This window comes from Pygoscelis adeliae, unplaced genomic scaffold (assembly GCF_000699105.1).
Source record: "Pygoscelis adeliae isolate BGI_AS28 unplaced genomic scaffold, ASM69910v1 Scaffold446, whole genome shotgun sequence".
In the NCBI taxonomy this organism is placed as follows: Eukaryota; Metazoa; Chordata; class Aves; order Sphenisciformes; family Spheniscidae; genus Pygoscelis; species Pygoscelis adeliae.
This window is the reverse complement of record NW_008824992.1, coordinates 298,723-305,706: the sequence shown is the minus strand read 5'-3', so window position 1 is coordinate 305,706 and position 6,984 is coordinate 298,723.

The following is a 6,984-nucleotide window of genomic DNA, read 5'->3' as shown; positions in this document are numbered from 1 at the left end:
TTCAACAAAAGTCAGGCAGAGACTGAGAGCAAGAGCCTGAGCTTAAAAGCAGCTCTGGAGTGAAGGTGGACAGGACCCCACTTCCCACAGCTTTTTCTCACACCACTCTTTCTACACAGCCCTCTGACTCAAGGTCACAGAGCTGCATGAAGCCAGTGCTGAACTTGAGCCATAGGCAACTAAATCATAGAATCATAGGATATCTCAAGTTGGAAGGGACCCATAAGGATCATTGAGTCCAACTCCCTGCTCCTCACAGGACTACCTAAAACCAAACCATACGACCAAGAGCGTAGCCCAGCTGCTTCTTGAACTCTGACAGGCTTGGTGCCATGACCACTTCCCTGGGGAGCCTGTTCCAGTGACTGACCACCCTCTCAGTGAAGAACCTTTTCCTAATGCCCAATCTGAACTTCCCCTGATGCAGCTTCATTCCATTTCCTCAAGTCCTATCGCTGGTCACCAGAGAGAGGAGATCAGCACCTCCCCCTCCGCTGCCCCCCTTGAAGAAGTTGTAGGCTGTGATGTCACCCCTCAGCCTTCTCTTCTCCAAGCTGAACAAGCCAAGTGACCTCAGCTGCTCTTCCTGAGTCTTGCCCTCGAGACATTTCACCATCTTGGTCACCCTCCTCTGGACACACTCTAATAGTTTGATGTCCTTCTTATATTGAGGCACCAAAAACTGCACACAATGCTCGAGGAGGGGCCACAATCCCTGGAGAAGAGGCACACTTGGGGCCCTAACAAAGCTTGATACACCAACTGCATGTTTATTTAGTCTGAGTTGACTTGCTTTAATGTCTGGAAAAAAATTAAGATCTACACCTGTAATTTTGGACATGGTAAGACGAACTGTTCTGCCTATAGCTGACACAAGTTAAGAAGCTGGCCCTCAGTGTTGCTTGCCAAAGCTTTTATGAGAGGGGCCACTGTCCAACTGGACCTGTGTTTGTAATTGCTCTCTAACGGTTCTGTCAAAATTACCTGGTTTAAAAACATCTACTAAAAACATGTTTAAGATAAACTGTGTTTCAGGTGTGTTTAAGATAAACTGAGTTATTTAACAGAACTGGGTTAGGGAGCAATTACATATCATAGTAATTAGCATACATAGCATACATATGCCCTGATGCTGGTAGGCCTTTAGGGGAAGCAACCTCTTAATTGAAATTGACTGTGGCTAGATCAGGGTGTCTAAAATGTCCTTACATACTTCATGCTCTAAAACCCCTAGTTTTGGAAATTAAGACTGGAAGGTATCTTCTGAGCGGATTAGTCTTATTACAAGCTATTGTGGGAGACTGTCTTCTAATCCGTTTCATAAACTGATCAAATTCAACCTCTAAACTATTTTCTCCTGTTGCAGGGTTTGTGCAGAATTTCTTTATTCTGAAGGTTTGCAATATTTAAATTTCTGATCTAAATGTATTTATAGCCAGCTTATAAACTTTTTTTTTACGCCAGCATCGTCCTCTAGTTTCATAGAACCACGGAATGGTTGAGGTTGGAAGAGACCTCAAGATCACCTAGTCCAACTTGAGCAAGGGTCACCTAAAGCAAGATGCTCAAGACCATGTCCAGTAGGGTTCTGAGATCTCCAAGGGTGGAGACTCCACAACCTCTCTGGGCAACCTGTTCCAGTGTTGGCTACCCTCACAGTAAGAAAGTGTTTTCTTACATTGAAATGGAATTTCCTGGTTCATGCTCGTTGCCTCTGGTCCTTTCTGTGGGCACCAATGGGAAGAGTCTGGCTCCATCTTCCTTGTGCCCCCTCTACTCCCCCCCAACCAGGCATTTGTACAGAATGATAAGATCCCTCTGAGCCTTCTCCTTTCCAGGCTAAACAGTCCTGCCTCTTTCACCCTTTCTTCATACGACAGATGCTCCAAGCCCTTAATCATCATCTTTGACATCTGCTGGACTTCCTCTGGTCTCCTTGTCTCTCTCTTTGGGGGGGCCTGGAACTGCACACAACACTCCAGATATCTAACTTTGTCATCAACACATTACTTTTTATGCCAGACTTATTAATAAAGAATAAACACAACAGATTCTCAAGCTTAATCAATTCTACTAGGAACTCTTTCACTTTATCTTTCAACAGTAACTGTTGTCACCTACTAGTTGTTTACCTGGAATAAACCCTATTTTGAAAGCAACTTCTTTTGCTTACAGCATTTATTTTGTTTAAAAAAAGAGTCTTTTTCATCAAAAACTGTGTTGGGTAATATGTACCTTTCCTAAATTTGTGCTTTGTATCTTCCTCTTTCATTAAAAAATGCTTTAACTAATTAAAAGCTAAGTAACTTATTAAAAAGAACAGAAAAATTGTGAGTGATTATTAGAAACTTTCAAAGAAGATTTTACTAGATGTCCCAGAATCAAAAAGCAGATGTCACAGTCTAAAAAAACCATTTAGAGAGAAAATTAAACAGCTATTTTGGAAATAATAGATATCAAGAAAGGGAAAACTAAACTTTAATTTGTATTCTAAAGCAGAAGGTAGGTATTGCAGAAAGGTAGTAAGAGAAGTAAGTACAGGAAGATGAGCTTATAGCCAGCAGAGTTAAGGATAACTAGGAGTTTTGATTATATTCTCTTCTAATAAAAGAGTTGGTCCAGGAACAGTTGAAATGTTTGGTAAATATTTATGATCCACATCTGGAGAAGAGTCTTGTTTATGGCCTAATATGTGCATGCACTTACTTATAAGAGGATAGGTCAGGTTTACATACCTCAGAAGGACACTTTTCCAGGGAAAGAATGATTCTGTAAAGAAGCTGGTTCAAAGAAATCTCATAGCCAGACTCAAACAGGAGGTAGAATAGGTAGTCACAGGGGATTTCTTATATTACATATTTAGTCAATACTCTATCAGATTGAAACCAGCGTTTCTAGTGAAAATGATGCCAGTTGATGGTGGCATCTGAAGAAAATTTTTGCCTCCTATACTTAGATTTTATTGCCAGTTAGAAAATGTAATTTTATCACTATTGCTTTTGAAACAGTCTTAGTCAATAGTATTTTACATTGCATAATGATCCTCCAAATTAAGGGACAGGATGTTTTTGCTATTCTGTTTTTTTTTTTTATTTCCCAGCAATACTATCTTTCATCTAGCTTGGATGATGAGGTAGGTGTTCATGCTCTCTGTCACATCTCCCCAAGGTGTTTGGTCTGTTATTTTACACATTATGTAATGTTTGCTGGAGAAAGCCAGTGTCTTTGGTGTCCTTTTTGAATGCAAGTGTTTCATAATGTGGTTGAAGACTATGATTCAGCTTAACTTTTATAGCACGTGGATACTGAATTACCTACTCTCACTTACATTTCAAGACTCCTTCAACCTAATACGACACAATGTTCTTGATTCTGAGGCTTGCCAGTAAACTGTGATTAACAAAGAAACACCTGCACAACTAGGACTATTTCTTCCATTGAAAGTTTTGCTTCATTTCTCTCCTTGAATTTTATGATTTTTCCTCAAATTTGCTTCTGAAAAGAGAAGCTTTTTCCTCCCTGCTCCCATCAGGCATACATTACAGGAGACAATGTGTTTTCTCCAAGGAAAGCTTTCACTTCATCAAAAATACCAAGGAAGTATTCCAAAAAACAGAGAGCACACTTTTTCCTGCTCTGATTCAAGAGCATTTTTCACATTAGTCACAGTCCTTTTCAAGAAAGGGAAAGGCGGGGGCCCCCCATTTTCATTCTTAAAACATTTTGAACCAAACAAGTATGTTTATACTCAGCCCTGAAGTTTAACTGCTCCGTGCTTGTTGTGTTTTTTTAATTGCTCAAACATTTCCACTGGAAATTTTGCTCTCTCCATTTTGGAGTGGAGAACAGAAAGACATCTGAGTTCTGGTGGTTCCCACAAACTGCCCCAGTAATTGCATTGCCCACTCCAGCAGTGGAAAAAACAGCCCTCAGACACCTTTGTTAGATGAAGGCTATTCATGACTCCTGGACCAGTTCTGCCTTGCTGATGTTGGTATTGAATTTCCCATTGACTTGACTGGAAGGAGAATCAAACTCACAGAAATGACAGTGAGAAGCACGATGCCAATTTCGTACCCACAAAACCATTGCTTACATCAGTCTAGGAGAGGCAGGTACTGAATTGTTTGGCTTTTTGGAAGTTGCTGCTCAATTTTACACCACTGGAGAATCTGCAGAAAAAAAACGTTGAAGGCAGAGGAGAGGGCTGTTTGAATTGTTTAGAGATGATTGCCTATGCTGAATTTGCATGTTGGGCAAGTGCTTTACAAAATACCTCTGCCTCGGGGAGCTAATAAATTAAAACAGATGCACATAACAAAGACAGGTAAAACAAGTAGGAGGACTTCTTCCTTGCACTGCACTTTCCTCAAAAAGCACAGAATAGTAGTATCCCAATCCCCTGTATCAGGGATTCAAATTAGATCCCTTAGTGCTAGCAATGGCTGGCTGGGGAGGAGATGTTCTCAGATATTCTTTGCTCTCTTTAACATCCTGGTCGTGCCAGAGAAGTATAAAACAGCTTTAGTGTAACTGAAGATTGTGCTGCCACAATGGTAGATTTGTTGCTTCTTTCGTAGGAAATGCCTATATTAATTTACAAACACTCCCATAAATCACAGCTGGAAAAAACTGTGTAAGTTAAATATCTTCGCTTTGCTGCCATGTGGTAGAAGTTGGGGCCTTACTGGCTATTTGCCCTTTGGAGAGAAGTCAGTGATGTGATGTTTGGATATCCTCCAAGTACAACTGCTGCATTTACGCCGTATACATCCTTCGTGAGAGGTGCTGATAAGCCACACCCAAACAATTCTGTTTTCTCAGGAATCTTCAGTCCTGATTCCAGTCAATTCCTTGGAAGCAACTTTTAACACAACTATGACTTTCTACCAATTCTAGACTGTGCAAAAGTTCCCCACAAAGAACCTGCATTATAAATAAACCCTATGTGACCCATTGCGCTACATGGTTGTCTCTTCTGCTGTGTTTAGCACCTTTCATCCTAAGTTGAGAATGCATTAAAAAATGTATTGAACACAAATTAGTAAATGCAAATGTAATAGTGTAGTGATTTCATGAAATGGTATCAGTTTGATGCTCACTTAAAAATAATTTTTTATTATCTGTCCTTTGGTTCTTTGAAATGTTGGCCAGTTCACTAATGTGGTCAGTAAATATGGAAAAGAACATGAAATTCTGACATTTACCTTCTGCATTAGAGTGCATCACTTTGTTTACCACCTCTGAAATCTTTTCTTGTAGGCAGGTTGCACTTTGTTCTTGGTTGCACTTCTCATATATTTGGTGTTAAATACAGAAACTTCTTTGTAACTTAGCGAGGAGTTCTCCCATGGCATCACTTCTCTGCTAACTGGGGAAGTCTACAGTGAGAATACTATATAATGCTGTGTGCTGATGTATTGTTAAAGCTCTAATTTTAATAATGCACAAGGCAGGAAATTTAGAACTTATTTTCAGAGATGTTTCTTCTGTCATTTTTCACTTTTACCCCCTGATAGGGCATTGAATTGCATAATCCCAAAACATCAGATACCAAGATATAATATGATGCAGTCAAAACTGAACTGTACTGTTGTCTGTAATGAGCCTTGCAGATATATAAATATATGCATATACATATATGTACATATATAATTGTACACATACATATACGTATAGAGTCACACAGAGAATAGTGTTCTATCATACTGTATTTTGGGGTACGTATTGTACAATCATTCAATATAAAGGAACACTTAACAGTAATGTCTATCACTGCTATCTTTAAAGGCACGTGGGATTATGCTATGTGAACACCAGAGGGATTAGATTTAATGTCTGTGCAGAAAGTGGTAAAATAAGAGGGAACTGAATTCTATAAATGCAATTCTCAGTTACACAAAAGCTTCTTTAAGATGGGCCTAATCGTATCTACATTTATGCCTGCTTCCATGTCCTTGTATTTTGTCTGAGTGATATAAAGGGGCCATAATGTGGCTATGTCTGTCTTTGTAGTTAGTATTATTGCACTTACTTATGTTAAAAGTTTTTATTGTTTTGAATTTGATTTGGAGGGAGATTTGTAGATAATTATTTATTACTTGTTTGGTTAACAGTTATAGCATAAATACAATGCATTAAATAACCCTACAGGCTGCTGAAACTGGATATAGCTCAGACCACTTCAGTTTTCAGACCAATTCAGTATCTTTTTAGCATTATTGTATGAATCTTTCTCACTTATGATTTGTGGTGTTTAAGAATGTTATTCTTATTGACCAAAATTTCTTCAACCATTGCATTTTACTTTTTTTCATAAAAAAATAAAGGACAACATAGTGGAATGCTTTCTTTTTACAGTCTACATTTCTATTTATTTGTTGATTTGATTTCTGCAGCACCAATTTGATTTCTTAGTGTATAAGGATACGTTAGTGTCTCTTTAAATCTCTTGTGAACCTTTTAATAGCACCCTCTGTGTTTATAGAAGCTGCCAGAAACCAGTCAGAGCAGCAGCATGCCCCTAGCTATATCTTGCATATTTGTGTATTATTTAGTAAGTGTGGTTATTTGGGACTCAATTATACCGCACGGTTTCTTCATACTGTTTTTGTTGTGGAACAGGCAAAAGACATGTATAATGACCCACAGCTCTAAGTACCTTTCAGCATTTAGCATGCTGAAAGCCTGCAAGGTTTCGGTACATACTTCGGTTCATCAGAATTTCCAACTGTGAATGCTCCTATTTACATATTCTCCCACAAAAAATAAAGACACTCTAGGGATCAATGTTATGAAATCCCACCTACGTTGTTCTCCATATTTCCAGCCCTTCCATCTCTCAGGCCTCATCCTCTTTGAACGCCTGCAAGATAAGAGGGACTATGTAGCATGCCTGGAATGTTTCTAAATCCAGGAACTAGTAGACCAAAGAGGGAATCGGATTCCAGAGCCTAGGGCCTCGCATGGGGAGTACTCTGTTAT